The 18,330-nt window shown below is 44.2% G+C and overlaps 1 protein-coding gene across 4 annotated transcripts in view; it reads left to right on the forward strand.

Moving 5' to 3' along the window:
* Positions 1-1,267: 1,267 nt before the first annotated feature.
* Positions 1,268-18,330, forward strand: part of ARMH4 (armadillo like helical domain containing 4) — a 348,598-nt gene continuing 331,535 nt past the window's right edge. For all 4 annotated transcript variants that reach the window (XM_088456484.1, XM_088456483.1, XM_088456487.1 and 1 more), the window contains exon 1: positions 1,268-1,488. The gene's annotated coding sequence lies outside the window, so the exon portion shown is untranslated. The remainder of the gene's footprint in view (positions 1,489-18,330) is intronic.

Consider the following 18,330-nt stretch of genomic DNA (forward strand, 5'->3'; position numbering starts at 1 on the left):
AACTGTTCTGTTGTTTCATTCTTTTTATGCTTTCTAAGTATATTGTGCACTACCTCCAAAACAGACTGAGAACTTACCTTTTTACTCAGGCACTTCAATTATATCCCTTTAGTTTCTAAAAAACAATACTACCCAAATGCTTAGCTCTCTTTTTAGAATGTGTATGAAATACCGGCGGCTCAATAGCGACAGAGGCATCCCGGTATCTGAAGATCCCTCAGGGGCGGAAAGTATGCTATCCCTATCCCTCTCCCCCCCTAGCCCTCCCTTGGTGGTGCCTAACCTCCCCCCTAGTGCCTAACCCTAACTTCCCCCTGGTAGTGCCTAGCCCTAACCCCCCCTTACCGCACCCTAAACCTATCCCTCCCAGGTGGGTGCCTTACCCCCTCCCAGTGGTGCCTAACCCTAACTCCCCCTCCCCGTGGCCTAACCCTAACCCACCCCAGGGGGTGCCTAACCCTGAATCCCCCCAGTGGTGCCTAACCTCCCCCTAGTGCCTAACCCTAACTTTCCCCTCGTAGTGCATAGCTCTAATCCCCCCTTACTGTACCCTAAACCTAACCCTCCCAGGTGGGTGCCTTACCCCCTCCCAGTGGTGCCTAACCCTAACTCCCCCTCCCCGTAGCCTAACCCTAACCCTCCCCAGGGGGTGCCTAACCCTGAATCCCCCCAGGGGTACCTAAACTTAACACTCCCCCCTCCACAGCTAAGACCTAAGAAGCCCCATTTACCTTCGTTCTGGATGCCGGCTGGGATTTCAACGTCTATCTTTAGTAATCTAACTACATCCCCTCTTTTCTAAGTTTTTTTTGTACCTTGTGTCTTTTTCATGTAAATGTAAGGCGCTTTAAGTCCTAATGGGAGAACAGTGCTATATAAATAATAATAATAATATTAATAACTAAATTATTATTATAAATTATTATTTCTTATGATAAGAAATAAGAATTTCGATCGATCATATATTTTTGCTATGTTTAAATGTTTATATAGATGAATACAGATATGTGCTGCAGCTTAACTGAACAATGAAAAAGGCTTGTAGTAGCCTGCATGGCTTGCTTCTTGCATAGAAATAATGTCTATGCCTGCTTTGTGCTGGCTGTACATATTTAAAAGCAAGCAGACGGCAATAAGGTGTAGGTCATTTTCCCTGCACCCTACAGCGGCCAGCCTAGGCTGGGAGCACGGCTGCAGGATGGGGGGTGAATGGTATGGGTTAGGGAGGAGGGCTGCGCATGCGCGTTGCCAGGCGGGGTTGCACGGCTCGGGCTGTGGAGTGTGATCCTGGGAGCGCACATTGATGTGTTACCTGCTGCCGCTCCCCGGGGAATAGCACCGGCTTGGGCGGCTCCAGCACCAGAGATCAGGGAATAAGATCAACTGAACCAGCCGATTGTTGGAAGGACAGCGCTGGGTGCATGGGCAAGGATGATGATCACAGGGCATGATTAGACCCAATGGCACATTGGAAGAGCAGGCTGACTGGTAAGGGTCCTCATGGTGCCACCTCCACTATTGTTTGTTTTCATTGCTCTGACAATGACATAACACGAGAGACCATAGCAAGGATGCTGGTACTGCTCTCACTTCTTATATTGCAATGTATCAGGGCTAATGTTTACCAATTGTATCATGTTCATTTAATTATCATTTAAGCATTAGTCTTTCTATGGTGCAACCTGAAAGGAAGCTGTTTAATAATAATAATTATAATAATGATAAAAAAAATCTGCATTCAAAACAATATTTTCTTTTCAAGTCTGGCATGTGATGCAGCTTTTAGTGTTCCAACATTGCAACTTTTATGCAAGTCAACTACCAGTAGCTAAACTAAATGCTTTTCTATAATAACACTATAATAATTCAATAATAACATTTCTTTAATGCAGAGTGCAGGTGCTTCGCCCCCAGTTTGTTACATTTGTATCTGTCTGACAGCTCTCAGTCTGTCAGTGACAAATCTAAAATGTAAAGTAGGAAATGCTTACTCTATATAATCGCATGGCATGGCCCTAAGGTAAATAATTAATACCGATCAGCTAAATGTATATTTACAGTTACAGTTCAATTACTTAAATTGTTAGGTTGTTGTTTCAGCTGATATTTATAAAAGAATGTCAAAATGAGTATTAGTGATTTAGAATATAATATGGTATATGTGAAAAATTGAAGTGTTTGAGAGCTTGAAGAACTTGTTTTGTATCTGTAACTAGAAGAAATATCTGTTCTTTGCATCACTTGTTCACCACATGTGATAGTTTTCTAGAGAGTGTAGAACTGTATTTTAATTCCTTACGCCTTGTCGTTCAAACTAAGGCCCCCATTAAAGAACGGACCTAAGCACCAGCAGCATATTTCGTTTAGTATTACAGTGATACTAATGAATATGCCACTAGTATTCATCATTACTTACCTCACCGTCTTGGTCCAGCGACATCTCCCTCCCAGGGGCGTTTTAAGAGGGGAAGGGTCCTGTATGCAGCCACCGTTTGGGCCCGCTCCTCTCTGTCAGCACACTGAACGCTGTAGATTCTGGCTTCATGCCAGAATCTTGCACATGTGCGTGTCTCCGGGAAAATGGTGTCCGCGCCTACTTTCCCGGGACATCTTTTCTGTGCATGCGCAGATCACTGTGAGTGTTTGCTTTTCTGCAGCGCCAGTCCGTCACGGCGGAGCAGCACTTCGTAATCTGTGGAGTGATAAGTATAATTTTAACTGTGGGTAAAGGGTGTGAGGTGTGGGCCCCCCTGGACCCATGGGCCCTTGTGCACTGCACACCTCGCACCCATTATAAAGATGAAGAACAGATATATATATGTATCCCTGGTGCTTCACATATGGACCAAACTATAGATTTTGAATGGTATTCTATTCAAATAAAAACCACCAACGTGGAATAAGTATAAAATAATTTATTATAATAAAGTAATGTAGTGTAAAATTACCGATGTGTCACCTAGTGAAACACATACATGTAAACATACAAACATAAAACAGATAACAAAAACTGACTGTGCAGGTATACTATGGGGGTGGGATACACCTTTGGGCGTTTTACTCCCCCCTCTACCCGGATATGGAATCTACAGTTGATGATGAGTGTTCAAAATATATTATCAATAGAACAGTCAATATCCTCAAGATGATATTCTGTCAGGATTGTGCTGACTGACAGTGTAAAACGGTGTATGATGAAGAAAAGTCTAGTCCTCACCGTATGGTAATGAGCTGAACCGCTTGTAGAATCAAGTGGACGAAGGTGGTTTGCTGGCAAACACTTACCTCGCTAACATCATTATAAAGATGCCTATGCCTTAGCGGCATCCTACGCTTAGCTGCTGGCAGCCGAACGCTGCCATTGACGGGCTTCTATGTCATGCACATGTGTGTTGATCAGTCCATTCGTGTGCATGACTGTTTCACCCGACAGGACCGTATTATTCACGCCATCTAAAGATGGCAAGAACAATAAAGTGACAAACAGAGGTAATCTTAGATTAGTTTGTTAAATATTGAAAGGATAACATAACCCCTTTAATGGGGTTATATATCGTTGCTAAATGAGACCCTCTATCTCTGCTCTCCTCATAGCTCCTCTGTCTTTTTCTGTGTTACTTTGCAAAGTAGCTTTGATAAGTATCATTGCTCATCGCCATATATTGCGGCGATAAGCAGTATCTTTTTGGGGCTATTTATTAAAATTCTGTTCTATTGCTGGGAAAGGCTCTCTGCTAAAAGCCTGCCACAGCAGAGAGTGAGAAATAAACTAATGTTATCACTTTGCTGCTGGGTTCGCACCTGGCAAACCTATAGCGAATGTGCAAGTATAGACTGCATGGAGGGAACCGAGGATCCTTCTCTGGCAAAAAGAATGAGAAAAGGTAGCCTGTAGGTTACAATGGCGAACACTATCTAAAGATGGCGTCTGAAATGGAATGGGCGTTTTTGGACGATTGACCACAATTACTACAGTAGGAATAGGCCCATAGGTCTCCAAACTCTCTCACCTTATTTCCCATTCCCCTTTGTATTCATTAAACACATAACTAACTAATTTCAACTCTCTACATATATAATTCAGTAAAGAAAAGTTTTTACTTGGCAAACTGGACTCTTAAAGAATCACATAGAACAATAACGCAGGTTGTGCTATATAAAAGAGCTTATAATAATTCTTACAACACTAAAGATTTCAAAATCCTATCAGAGCTGCAGAAAGTTGGGAAACGGCTTTGATTACAGAAGAATCTTTTCATGACAGAGGGGTCTATGTACTAATAATCGCGGCACTGCCTCGATTATTATGTATCCATCTCGCCGGGAATACTTAAATTTTTAATGAAACTATCCCCGCTATGTACCATGGGGAATCTGCAGGGACAGCGGTTGCGGTAACCGCTGACCCTGCGAGTTATATCTCCGGCATTTAGGAGAAGTCTTTCACAGATGTGAAAGACTTCCCCGGGGGAAACTGTTGCTGCACATGCGCACAATGCCAGCTTACGGGGCCGGCCAGGGGCTGCGAGGGAGAGAACGAAAGATCTCTTCCCTGCCCCTGGAGCCTCCATAGGCTTATAGTAGTTTACACCACCTGAAGCTGCTAAACTCTTTAAAACTTCGCATTTTGGAGTTTAGTACATAGGGGTCAGATCGTAGTCCCCATTGATAATAATGGGGACTGTGATATGAAGTGCTAATTAGCACTTTTCCGGAGATTTCTGTGAAATCTCCTGCATTGTGCTATTAGTACATAGCAACAATCCATTAAATTATGCAGAAACTGCAGTTTCTGCATAATTTTCTGTAAAACTCTGCTTGATACATAGGCCTCAGAATCTTTTCATATTCTTCAGACATAGTCCAATTTCTCTATCAAAATACATTTTAACAATCAGCTAAAATGACTGATAACGGAGGGCAATAGCTTGAAGTGGGATAAATCCCGAAACGCGTTGCAGTCTGCTGCACAGAACAATAAGAACAGTGATGTATTTTGCCAAACACAAGTATTGGAGTGCAAAACAGGCATTGGTCCCTCACTTAATGCTTGATTGATGGCCCCATATACAGAAAAATTGAGATAATCTATTGTTCCGTTACACTTGATGACTTCACTTCTGACCAGATGTTGATTGTGTATGACAAGCACACATACAATACAAGTTGGTTAACTATAGTGTCAAATATGTTATTATGATGTTAGTGTTTTTCACTATATAGGCAGTTTAATTATGCATTTGTGAATATTACAAGATTCCTTTTCCTTGTAGAGGGTTCACTTGTAATTTAGTAAAAAGTTGGGTGATATGTACTAAAAAGAGTTAGAAGTTAAAACTGAGCGTACCAACATTGAGGATGTACAATATAGCATGTGACATCTGTTCATCATGATCTGGCATAGACTCATACTTGCCGACATTCTGGCTGCTCCCACAGCCGGGTTAGCACAGTGGGCGGCATAAGAGGGCAGAGCGGGGACGTGATTGTGCGATCATGTCATCTTGGCCGCGCCCCTGCTACACAAATTCTGCGATTACCGTCATTGTGAAGCAGGGGGCTGGGCAACAATTACGCAATTCAGAATGCACCTTGTCATCAAACAACCCCACTGTGGGGGTGTATGTGCGGAGGTGCTGGGGGGGGGGGTCTGGGGGCCGGGAGCACCACCTGATTTTCGGGAGCCTCCTGACCATTTCGGTACAGTGGGCAAGTATGAATAGACTACACACATAACACTACTTTGCATAGATTTGTAAACAGGAAGTCAGGTGTGGAGGTGGATGCTGGACTCCAGTAATAGCCCCCAGGCTTTTGCTGTTCAGTGACTGTTTCCAATGTATAATAACTATTTATGCTTTTACTGCTTTTTACTACCCTACAATTCCCATGTTTTTTTTTTTGTAAGTGAAAACCTGGAAAACCTTTGCAATCTATTTATACTACTGTCCACTTCTCTGAGGAGAATATAATGGTTAAAATAGTATTGTATTTTGACACGAGAAGTTATTACAGTGTAAAGATATTGTAACTATTATAAATAGAATGATTAGAAGCAAGTTTACAATACTTTTATTATTGCTTCTAATTATTCTGTTTTAAATAGTTACAATATTTTAGGGCTGCAATACTGTTTCCTGTCTGTCTGATGGAGGATAAGCAGATTATGCTTTCTGTTGAAGCAGCTTTGCTATAATGTGATTATTTAAGCACTAGTTATAGGGCACTTATCTTATTATCTATTATTGTAGATGCCGTTTTTTTTGGTTGGTGCAAAGCAAATAGACAAAATTTAAAGATCACACTTGACTACTCTCCCTGCAACATACGGGGCCAAATCTTTGAGGTGTCCAATAACAGACTCCTATAAGAGTGTGTTACATGGGGCTGAGGTCTCTCAGATATTGGCTTGCTCCCATCTGACATGGGTGATGATGGTGGTGGGGGCTGTGATTACACGATTTTCAGAGGTCTCTCAGACAGAACCAGCCTTAGGCATAGGCATTCTAAGCAAATGCCTAGGGCACCTGGAATGCATAGGGACATTCCATGGCTCTGCAGCTCTCCCTCCACCACTGCCATAATCAGAGCTCAGCTCCATTCGGGCATTGCAGTGGTCAGCTGGTCAGATAACTGTGGTGACAGACAGGTCAGAATACAGTAAGTTTCTGCACAGAAGCTCATTCTGGCTACAGAAGACAAGGAAGATGTCAGGAAACAAGGCATGCCAAACCGGTGCCACTGCTCCCATGGGCCACCATTGTGGAGCAGAGCCATGAGTGACCCACAGCTCTGCCTCCATATTAGCCGCCGCCCAGTGCACATAGGACCAGGCATCAAGAAAGAAGGCATTCACCAGTCCACTGGCACTGCAGCACAGCCCAGGACGGTCCCGGCGACTCCCACTCCAGCCTAGCTGACCTGAGACCACCAGACAAGAGTGAGTCTCACTCTCTCTAGGTAACTTAGCTCAGGCTGGGAGAGGGCGGTGGGCACGCACTGGGCAGAGACGGGTGCTGGCCGTTCTGTTGCCTGCTGATTCTGACTCTGAGAGGGATGCTGATGGGCACTGGGCAAGTGGGCTGAGTCAGAGAGGGAGGAAGGAGAACACTGCATTCCAGCATAAAAACTTCATACCATCTGTGAAACATGGTGGAGTTGGTATCATTGTTTGGGCTTGTTTTGCTGCATCTGGCCCAGGACGTCTTGCCATCATTGATGGGACAATGAATTCTGAATTATACCAGAATATTCTAAAGGAAAATGTCAGGACATCTGTCCATGAGCTGCATCTGAAGAGAACGTGGGTCATGCAGCAAGGCAACGAGCCAAAGCACACAAGTCATTCGACCAACGAATAGATAAAGAAGTATAAAGTTACAGTTTTGGAATGGCCAAGTCAAAGTCCTGACCTTAATCCGATCGAAATGTTGTGGGCGGACCTAAAGCGAGCAGTTCGTGGGAGGAAACCTACCAACATAACAGAGTTGAAGCAGTGGAGGAATGAGGTAAATTTTCTCCAAGCCGATGTTCAGGACTTTGTCAACAATTACTGGAAACATTGCTAAGCAGTTATTGCTGCACAACATGGTCATACCAGATCCTGAAGGCAAAGGTCACATACTTTTGACACTCACAGATATGTGATATTGGATCATTTTCCGCAATAAAAAAATGAGCATGTCTAATTTTTTGTCTCATTTGGTTCTCTTTATCTACTTGTAGGACTTGTGTGAAAATCTGAGGTAGTTTTAGGCTAAACTTCAGCAGAAATATAGAAAATTCTTAAGGATTCACATACTTTCAAGCACCACTGTGTGTGTGTGTGTATATATATATATATATATATATATATATATATATATATATATATATATATATGTATGTGTGTGTATATATAAACAAGTCAAGAAGACACTAATAGTCTAGTATGTAAAACACCATTTGATTTTCAGAATAAGTAATGTGCGTACATTTATTCTGTATAATTACGCTTTATCTCAATTCCAACCAATGTTACGATGAACCAGGACACGACTTTCATATGGTTTCCAGCATCAGAATATAGCCGAGCATCAAGACATAAAACCAAGAAATATTCATAGGGTAGTATATCCAAACTTTATAATTAAAACATAAGATTAAGGACACCCATAAGATAATAGCTTGGCTTATAGCATATCAATCAAAGACAGTTCACCCAACCAGGGATCCAAAGTGGTCAAACTGAATGGTACCAAATTCAGGAAACCTCCGTGGTATTGTCTCAGGGGTGCAGACTTGAAAGATAATAGACAGGAACCTCCTGTCTATTTTATGTTTTAATTATAAAGTTTGGATATACTACCCTATGAATATTTCTTGGTTGTTTGTCTTGATGCTCGGCTATATTCTGATGCTGGAAACCATATGAAAGTCGTGTCCTAGTTCATCGCAACATTGGTTGGAATTGAGATAAGCGTAATTATACAGAATAAATGTACGCACATTGCTTATTCTGAAAATCAAATGGTGTTTTACATACTACACTATTGGCACCTTCTTGTCTTGTTGTTATATTCCATCTATAGATCCACTCTCTGGCAAGGATCGTACAAGAGGAGCAGCCTTAATTTTCTTGTTTTATATTCTCTAATTTGTATAAATATTCATACTATTATTAGCGCATTGAGGGTTTGTGATATATATATATATATATATATATAGCAGATCACAGTAATAGGCGGCACTCAATTCAAAAATAGAAAAAAGACATGGAAACTCCGTAATCCCAGTCAACGTTTCAATTCTATTTTCAGAATTTTCATCAGGACATTTGAACTGTATGTTATATATATATATATATATATATATATATACATACAGTACAAATGTCCTCACTCTGCACAATGGTGTCCTGTAAAATCCAGACTTTTTTTCCTTTTCTGTTAAAATGTATTGCAGCTTAATCCCAGTCCCCCTTATGCTTGAGGAAGGTATACCCACACTAGAATGCAATCACAGAGGGAAAGCGCAAACATGGAATAGTAAAAAAAAACAATGTTTAATAAAATCTGCTCACATACATCAAAGTTAGAAGTTTCACATGTGATCTGGTGGGTCTGTAAACTTAGCCAGACATCTTCCATACTCAGCGACCAGCCGCACACCGCACTGCCTCTGGAAGTAGACAGATGACTGTTCCACAGTCTCACAATTCCTGGCCACGACCAACTAGTTTCGTCAGAGACTTCATCAAATATATATATATATTTGCTTGTGGCTATTTTTGTGTTAATTTTGCCGTCCGTGTATAAACACTAAGATTGGTGGTGGGATTATCTGCTAGGGGGCACCAGCCAAAATCTTGCCTAGTACACCAAATTGGCTAGGGCCGCCTCTGCTCTCCGATCTTGGCCCAGCTCTCTCCTCAAAGAAAAGCTATAGAGCCCTGCTCCGCACAGCTGCAAATGTTGTCAAATTATTTAAAGATATATAGTATATGTTGAATGCCCTACGGAGGAGTCTCCCACCAGACAAAAGCACATGCAAATATCTCCAAAAACAATATGGATGTTGTAGACCTGTACAAGACACCGCTGAAATTTACTAATTAAGTCATAGCTGCAATCGCCTAACAATCCCCATTGTATGCCACACTTTGTGCGACCAACCTTCATCAGTGATAACAACAATGGGTGACATCATCTAGCAGATTGGTAGAGTGGTGCTGGCTATAGCTATAATATTATACAGAAAGATGTCACCTTATAATTGATGGACTTGCTTTTTCTACAGTGCAGTCAGATGTTATAATGAAGGCCGTCATATAATTAATGACCTTGTCCTTGTGGGTAATGTTTTACAAAGTGACACATTATCTGTACCAGCTGGGAAATAGCTGAATATAGTGCCACTTGACTCTAATACAATTCATTGTCTTTGGCAGATCTAATCCTGGGGACGTGATTTGTCTCTTAAGGATTAACCTCTGCAATTCCAATGGCACAGCCAAACTTCTAGCAGACAAATTAATGTAACAGTTAAGATGGGTACACACTTAAAAGACATGGCGCCAGACCGGTTACCCACTGACCGAGCGGACAATTAGGTAAGCTATACACGCTTACCAGATATCACAACTGGATGGGTATTTAAATTTGCCCGCTCAGTTTTGATGTCAGTGTCAGCGGTCCCTGCAGCCAGTGTACGGGCAGGCGGTGGGTCGCTCGTACACACATGCAGATACACCAATATATCTGCAAGATATATCTGCAACGGCTGTGATGCAGGGCAAACCTGATATGTCTGTGAATGACGACGTTCACAGACATATCGGATGTACACACCCGCTGATCCGCTACCGATAGCTAGTTCCCCTAGCAATGACATAGAAGCCTATTAATCATCGGAGACCATACAGCCTCCGATGATGAAGTATTGATCTTGCTGCGAGGGATACCAACTTTCAGCGGGGGATAGTTTACACCATTAAGTATTCATCATTGCTCCGGTGGACAACTGCTCCGAGGTCACACATGTGCACAGCCGCCGGGGAGAACGTGAGAAGGATTCGGAGGATCCCTCTTGGCATCCCCGGAACTCCTTCCAATAGGAAGGAGCGGGGCTACCAGAGCAAGCGTCGTCTGAAAATGGCCCTTGTCATACTTGCCTACTTTTGAATACTAGTTTCAGGGAGATTGTAGAATGCGGAATGTGGCGCGCTGTTAATGGGGCATGTTATGCTCTGCTCAAAGGTTGTGTCTAACTCCACTTGTGGGCGTATCTATTGACACTCGGGGTTTCCTGCAGTGAGCCAGGAGACTCCCTCAGGATAGGTATGTATGCTCCTTACCCATACAGTGTCTCGCATATACCCCACAGTGCCAAGAAAGCGCACAACCCCCATACCCATACAGTGCTCAACATACACCCTCTACAAACTCAAAGTGCCCAGCATACAGCTCCCCTGCCCATACAGTACCAACATGCACCCCCCACATACATAGTGCCAGACGCACACACATACAGTACAGTAAAACATTACTATTCTATACCTGTAGTACAGCCACACAGCATCTGTCATGGCCCTGTGTCCAGCAGCAGAGAGCAGGGATAACTAGAGGAGAGCGTAAATACTGTCCTCACTGCAGAAGGGTGGCAGCCATGTTGCTGAAGCTCTACAATCCGGACACCTCTCTTTGATATGTTCTCCCCCTGGTGGCCGCCGGCTGCAATTACAGCTAGAGAAGGTGCTCTACAATTGCCGACAGCAGAGGAATGCAGAGGATTTAATTAAGTTACCGGGGCATTGGGAGATTGTGCCTTGATCCTGGAGTCTTCCGCAGGAATCGGGAGGGTAGACAGGTATGACCCTTGTTCTCGTGAGCAAACTCCAAAAACTTTCAGTTTTCGAAGTTTGCTGAATATCAGGGGGTCCATTGGGATGAATAGCCCGGGCCCTTTATTGATGATAACTAGGCCTCATAGTATCATTGAGTAAGTGGACTGTTTATCTTTAGATAAAGTCATTAATGTGGGAGACAATAATACACATAGCAATAGGTGGTCCATTGGTCTAAATCCAGTTGCACTATGAATTCATAGACTATACACTCACAAATGTTGTTCAGGCCAGCAAAATAGTTGCTTTCACTGTGTGTTGCCAACAGTGATTTCTATGGTAGGAGACCACGTATTTGTGTCCCATGACTCGTTGTGAAAGGGATATAAGGTGCACTGCATGTCTGTTAGTAGAAGAAAATGAAAAATACCCACAGAAATGAGGGTCAACTAAAGCAACTTGTTTATTTTTAAATTATTAACCTTTATCTAAGTGCTACACTCTTCATTACTATAAGCTGACACATGATCTGGTCTGAATATAGGAAAATTAAATCTCTGGCCCAAAAATCCCAGTCATGTGGTCACATCCCTTTATTGGGTTGGGTACAGGTTGCTGGCGCTCGGGAACTCGGCAGCCAGAATCCCAATGCCAGAATACTAACAGGGTTAAGATACCGACACCTGTCTGTTAGTATCCTAATCCTCCCCCTCTCCTTACCCCTAACCCTAACCTCCCACCCAGTGCCTAAATCTAACCTCCCCTTCCCCGCACCCTACACCTAACCCTCACCCCCAGTGTGCCTAACCCTAACTCTCCCCTAACCCCACTACTTACCTTCGGGATGCCGACGTTGGGATTCTGACAGGTGTCGGGATTCTGGCACCGTCATTTTGAGCGCTGGAATCCCCGTGGTCGGTATTATGACCTCATCCCCCTTTTTTGTTAGAACGCCATCAAGACAGGATGTTTGTGGGTTGCATTAGCTATTGTACCTGAAAGGGTTTTTTTAGCACCATCATTTTTTCAGTTAATCTCTGTAGATTTCAGGGAATTATTTCAATAACATGCAGTCACCAGCACTTGTCTAACTCTTGACCAGCTCTAGTGATGAAAATATACTACACAAGTGCTCCCTTTTCCACACCATCTGGCCTATTGATCGGTGCTATTTCTTAAAATATGTGGATTAAAGCGTATTTATTCCATGATATTCCTCTTTAGAATGCTACCAATGCTATGCTATTACTCCATTTTTTGTCTGTGTTCTAAACTGATGGCATAATTATACAATTCCTCTTTCGCCCAATCTGGGAAGCACTGATGCTGGGATATGAGGGAGGGGCCGAGGAGTAGGCACTAAAAATAATTGACTGACTGAAACTCCCCCTACCATATATACCCTCCCCTTTCTCTAGCTCTCCAGCAGGAGCAGGCACAAAGAAGTATAGAGCTTTGTTTGTTTCTAGCCTAAATCTTTTTACCCTAAAGGAATATTAGAGCCTGAATCAAGATCAAGGCTGGAGGAGTGGGAATTAGGAGCAGTACTGGTAGCCAGTATCTGCTCAGCCCCTGCTGCATCCAGCTCCGGGCCCCGGAAGAGGGTCACCAGGCACCCACGGGTGTGCGAGGATCCTAGAATATTAATAAAAGTCTCCCATAGGAGCCATTTTCCTGGAGGCTGCAGCTGTGACCGGCTGCCATAGTTTACTTGGAGAGTAATGCTGGGCAGCTATAGACAGCAAACTAAGGGCCTGATTCAGAGCCGGACGCAATTAGCGCTCGCTCGTCCAGAAAATAGGGGTGGCTATTCAAATGAACCGTTCGCTCTTTGCGGTCTGTTCACGCCTCTAGGTCTGAACGAGCGAACAAAACTTGTGGTCGTTTTTTGGAAACTACGCCCCCTGGCCGCTCGCATCCTACGTCATGTCCGCTATTTATTAGATTAATCGAGTACATCGACCAGCGTATGAACTGCTCGCTATTCTTGTGGTTGGTTTTTGCTACCACAATCTTGCGAGCAGTTCTGGCTATAAAATAACCCAGTGACGTGGTCAATGACGCTGCTGTTTTAATTATGCACACCCATAAAACGCCCGTTTTGACCTTTAAGCACGCCTGTGTTCTGATCTCCACTCCCCGTTTTCAAGCACCTTCCCCTGTTACCACCCACATACGCATCTTTCTGTCACTCAAATTATCAGGCATTCGCTATTTTGCGAGCACATGAATTTCGACCGCACTGACTGGTTCGCGCATGTGTATAACGATCCGTACGCATGCGCAGTTGGGCAAACATCGCTCGGAGCGAACGAGAGGCCGCTTACGAGCGTCTCTGAATCTGGCCCTAAGGCCCTGATTCAGACCCACTCGCTGCCGCAGGCAGCTCGTAGGGTCTGTGGGCGTATTTTTTTTTTTTTTTGTCTCCAGGCCGCTCGCAAAGCTGTTCACCCACAGCTTGTTCAAGCAGGCTGGAGACCGTCACGATTATCGCGACCATCGGGCTTGCGACGAGACCCTGTCGTAGGGTCTTGGCTGCCGCAAGCCCGAGTTGACTCCCTGCTCTAATAGAGCAGGAAGTCCACTACTGACATCACTAGTGATGTCAGTAGGTCCTCCCACAAACGCCAGGCGCTCCTAAGGGAATGCCTGCGTTTGTGCAGCCACCACCCCTACCCGCCTACAAAATGGGGCGAGCTGTCTTGTAGCGAGCCCCGCAGCGACTGAAGTTCAGTCGCTCGGCGGGGCTCACGCATGCGCAGTGGCCAAACATCGAGCTGCTTGCGAGTGGCTCTGAATCAGGCCCTAAGTGCACGGGCAGGGTCCGGTTCGCTCTTTGTGAGCTCCGGTTTTCCCTACAGGGGGCACAGAGGCACTGTAAAGGTCTGGAGAATACCATGTGCTGTATTTTTAAAAAAACAAAAACATGTGCTTACCTGGATAACAGAGGCATCATCTGGTAATGGTGGATGTCTTCTTACCCACACTCCCAGAAAGCCTGTGGGAGGTCCATCCAGGTTAGGTGATATCCTGCTGTTTCCTGGAGGACTGATTAGAGAACTGATTGAAGAAGTCAAAACCTCTGCTGCTCAGGAGTCTGGAGGCTGGGGAGTGTGGTATAGTACAAACTGAAATTGTTTTTTTTTTTGGCAAAGAGTAGAGTAGGTAGGTTAGGTTGTTTTTGTTTGTTTATGTTTCTTTGTTTCAATAGATTAGTTCATTATATTAATTTCTTCTGTTTTATTTTAAAAAATAAATATATATATATATATATATATAATTTCTTTTTTCTCTCTCTCACTATACAGACTGGGGCTGTATGTCTTTTTTGTTCTCTGTGAGTTGCAGTTGGTGGTAAAAGTAAAGGAGCGTACAAACTAGACGATATGCTCCCTGAGCAGCTGACTGGCGGATACAGCCAGTTTCTTCCAGTTCTTACTTCCCGCTCTAGGTTTTCTAGGTTTTGGCCCTTTCGGTTCTGGCATCTGCCCACCAGAGGTATGACAGGAGGTCAGAGAGCGGGTCAGTTCAGAGAGCGGTAGGGCCATGCGGTCCCGTCGCACGGGCACCTGTAAGGGTGACAGATCCTTCCAATGACTCGGGTCAGGAGGATTTCCAGCCCATTGGTATAGGTGGCCATCTTCTCTCTTTCAGGGAGGCCTGGTTTCGGTCAACCACAGACCTTTGGGTCAGAGGAGTCTTCTCCAGAGGTTACACATTGGATCTGGTGGGACCCCCACCACATCGTTTTTTTGTAACCCCTCTTCCTCTGGATCAGCTCAGAAGAGGGGCATTAAGGGGGCAATTCTCTCCCTTTTAGATTCAGGGGTAGTGGTCCCTGTTCTGATACATCATCAGGGGCTAGGTTTTTATTCCAATCTGTTTCTGGTAAAAAAAGCCAGATGGTTCTTTTCGCCCCATTTTGAATTAAAAAGTCTCAACCTGTACTTAAGGGTGAGAAGGTTCAGGATGGAGTCATTACATTCAGTAATTGCCTCTATGGAAGTAGGAGAATTTCTTGCGTCCTTAGATATAAAGGATGCGTGTCTCCATGTACCTATTTGGGAACGAGACCACGAACTGCTGTGGTTTGCAGTAAGCCCCTGGCACTTTCAGTTTCGGGCTCTGCCCTTTGGGCTATCCTCTGTACCAAGGGTGTTTACAAAAATTTGGCCCCTATGGTAGCTTTTTTGCATCGCCAGGGAATTACGATCATTCTCTATTTAGACGACTTGCTAAAAAAAGGCACATTCAGAGGAACTCTTGAAGGCTCACTTGCAGGTTGTCATGACAACTCTGGAACTTTATGGTTGGGTTCTCAATCTACCCAAATCCAAATTGGTTCCAACACAGAAGTTGGTATTTTTGGGAATTCTGTTTGACACTCTGTCTCAGCAGGTTTTTTTGCCCGAGCACAAGATCAGGGAGTTGCAGTCCCTGGTGTACATTCTTTTGTCTCTACACAGGGTGTCCATGCTACACTGCATGCAGCTATTGGGGAAGATGGTGGCCACGTTCGAAGCAGTTCCATTCTAGGCCCCATTCAGCATTTCATTCTTCAGCACTGGAAGAGGTGGTGGATTGACAGTTTTTTCAGGTCCGCCAATCCCCTGGGTTATTGGCTCTGCACTTGCAACCTGTCCAGATGTTGCCAATTCTCTCCCTGGGAATGGACACTAATAACTACAGACACCAGTCTCCAGGGATGGGTTGCAGTAGTTCTAGGGTCCCAGTTCCAGGGGGTTTGGTCTCTGGAAGAGAAGATGTTGTCAATCAATGTGCTGGAGCTGTCAAGCATTCTTTCATGTTCTGGTTCAGGCACAGGATCTTCTCAAAGACAGACCTTTACAGATACAGTCGGACAATGCCACGGCAGTGGCATAGATCAACAGATAGGGAGGAACCAGGAATCCTTTGGCTATGGCAGAGACCACCAGATTATGATGTGGGCAGAGAGATTTGTTCCAGTCATATCGGCCATTTTTATCTCAGGGGTGAACAACTGGGAAGCCGACTTTCTCAGTCGGCACAGGGTTCACCCAGGGGAATGGTCCCTGCATCAGGACATATTCAACATGATTGTGGAGGAATGGGGTCTGCCAGAGATAGATCTCATGGTTTCCAGGTTGAACAGGAAGCTTCCAAGTTATGTGGCGCGGTCCAGAGACCCACAAGCAACTCTGGTGGATGCCCTAACAGACAAGTGGTCCTTCTACTTTGGGTATCTTTTTCCACCAATTCCCATGCTCCCGCATGTAATCAATAGGATCAAGCGAGAAAAAACTCATGTCCTTCTAATAGCGCCAGACTGATGACAGAGGTCGTGGTACTCTGATCCTCTGTCTATGATGGCCAACCAACCGTGGATACTTCCACTAAGAGAAGATCTACTGCCAAAAGGTCCATTCCTCCATCCCAATTTACCTCATTTGGCTTTAACAGCGTGGCACTTGAGACCAGTCTTTTGAGGTCCAAGGGTTTTCTTCAGCTGTTATCCAGACTATGTTACAGGCTCGTAAGTCATCCACGTCTATGATTTATTATAGGGCATGGAAAGCTTACATCCGATGGTGTGAAACTGGGAAGGTTTCAAGATTTCACCTAAATCGGGAGATTGTGGTTCCAGTATTGCATCCACCTGATCCAGAGAGTCCTGTCCGGTTTCTGGATGTGGTGGTATGAGCACTCAGAATATATGTGGATAGGACTTCTGCCTTGTGTAAGACAGACAGCCTGTTAGTACTTTATGATGTCCATAAAAGAGACTGGCCAACTTCTAAGCAGTCTATTGCTCATTGGATTACTTCCACTATCAAGCAGGCCTATATAGCCTTGGGCGATTCAGTACCTGATACCATTCGCGCATATTCGACTTGGGCTGTGAGTGCTTCTTGGGCAGCTCGGCAGAGTGCCTCGATTGAGCAGTTGTGCAGGTCGGTAGCCTGGTCCTCAGTGCACACATTTACAAAATTTTATCAGTTCCACACATTTGAGGCTAAAGATGCGAGTTTTGCTCGCAAGGTTTTGCATACAGCATTGAATGTGTGTAATCCCCCTCCTTCTTAAGGCTTGCTTGGGGAAGTCCCAGCGTCAGTGCTTCCCAGATTGGACGAAAGAGGAAACAAGATTCTTGGTTACTCACCGTAGAATCAATTCCTCTGAATCCATCTGGGAATCACTGAGTTCCTTCCCTGATGTGTGTGATGGATTCTTATTCTTCTCCTTTGGCTTTGCAAGTCAGATAACTGGAGAGCTAGAGAAAGGGGAAGGTATATATGGGAGGGGGAGTTTCAGTCAGTCAATTATTTTTAGTGCCTACTCCTTGGCCCCTCCCTCATATCCCCAGCATCAGTGATTTCCAGATGGACTCAGAGGAATTGATTCTACTGTGAGTAACTCAGAATCTTGTTATAAATGTAATAGTGAAGTAGTGGGGTTCCATTCAATAGATCTACGGTAAAAAGGTCGACACTGTCTAGGTAGACACCAACTGGTAGACAGTCAAAAGGTCAACAGGTACAAAAGATTGACGCACAAAAGGTCGACATGGATGAAGATTGACAGTTACAAAAGGTCGACATTTTTTTTTGTCAGGGTTAGGCACTTACTGGAGGGTTAGGCACTAGGAGGGATGGTTAGGGTTAGGCACTTACTCCGATGGTTAGGGTTAGGCACCAGGAGGGAGGGAGTGTTTAGGTTAGGCACCTAGGGGAGGGTTAGAGTGAAGATTAGGATTAGAAAAATAAAACTTATGTATCAACAATTTTTCGTGTTGACATTTTGCCAAGGTTGACCTTTTCTTACTGTTGATCTTCATCCATGTCAACGTTTTGTGTGTCGACCTTTTGTACTTGTTGACCTATCGTTTGTCTACCTATCCACTGTCGATTTTGTACTGTAGACCTTTTAATCCACGCCTGAAGTGTATGTAAAGGTTGTCAAACTGAAGGGCCAAGCAGTGTGCTTTTCTAGGAATATTTTGTGTAATGGCAGTTCCATTGAGCTCT

This window comes from Taudactylus pleione, unplaced genomic scaffold, assembly GCF_031769625.1.
Source record: "Taudactylus pleione unplaced genomic scaffold, aTauple2 ptg000707l, whole genome shotgun sequence".
Classification (NCBI taxonomy): Eukaryota; Metazoa; Chordata; class Amphibia; order Anura; family Myobatrachidae; genus Taudactylus; species Taudactylus pleione.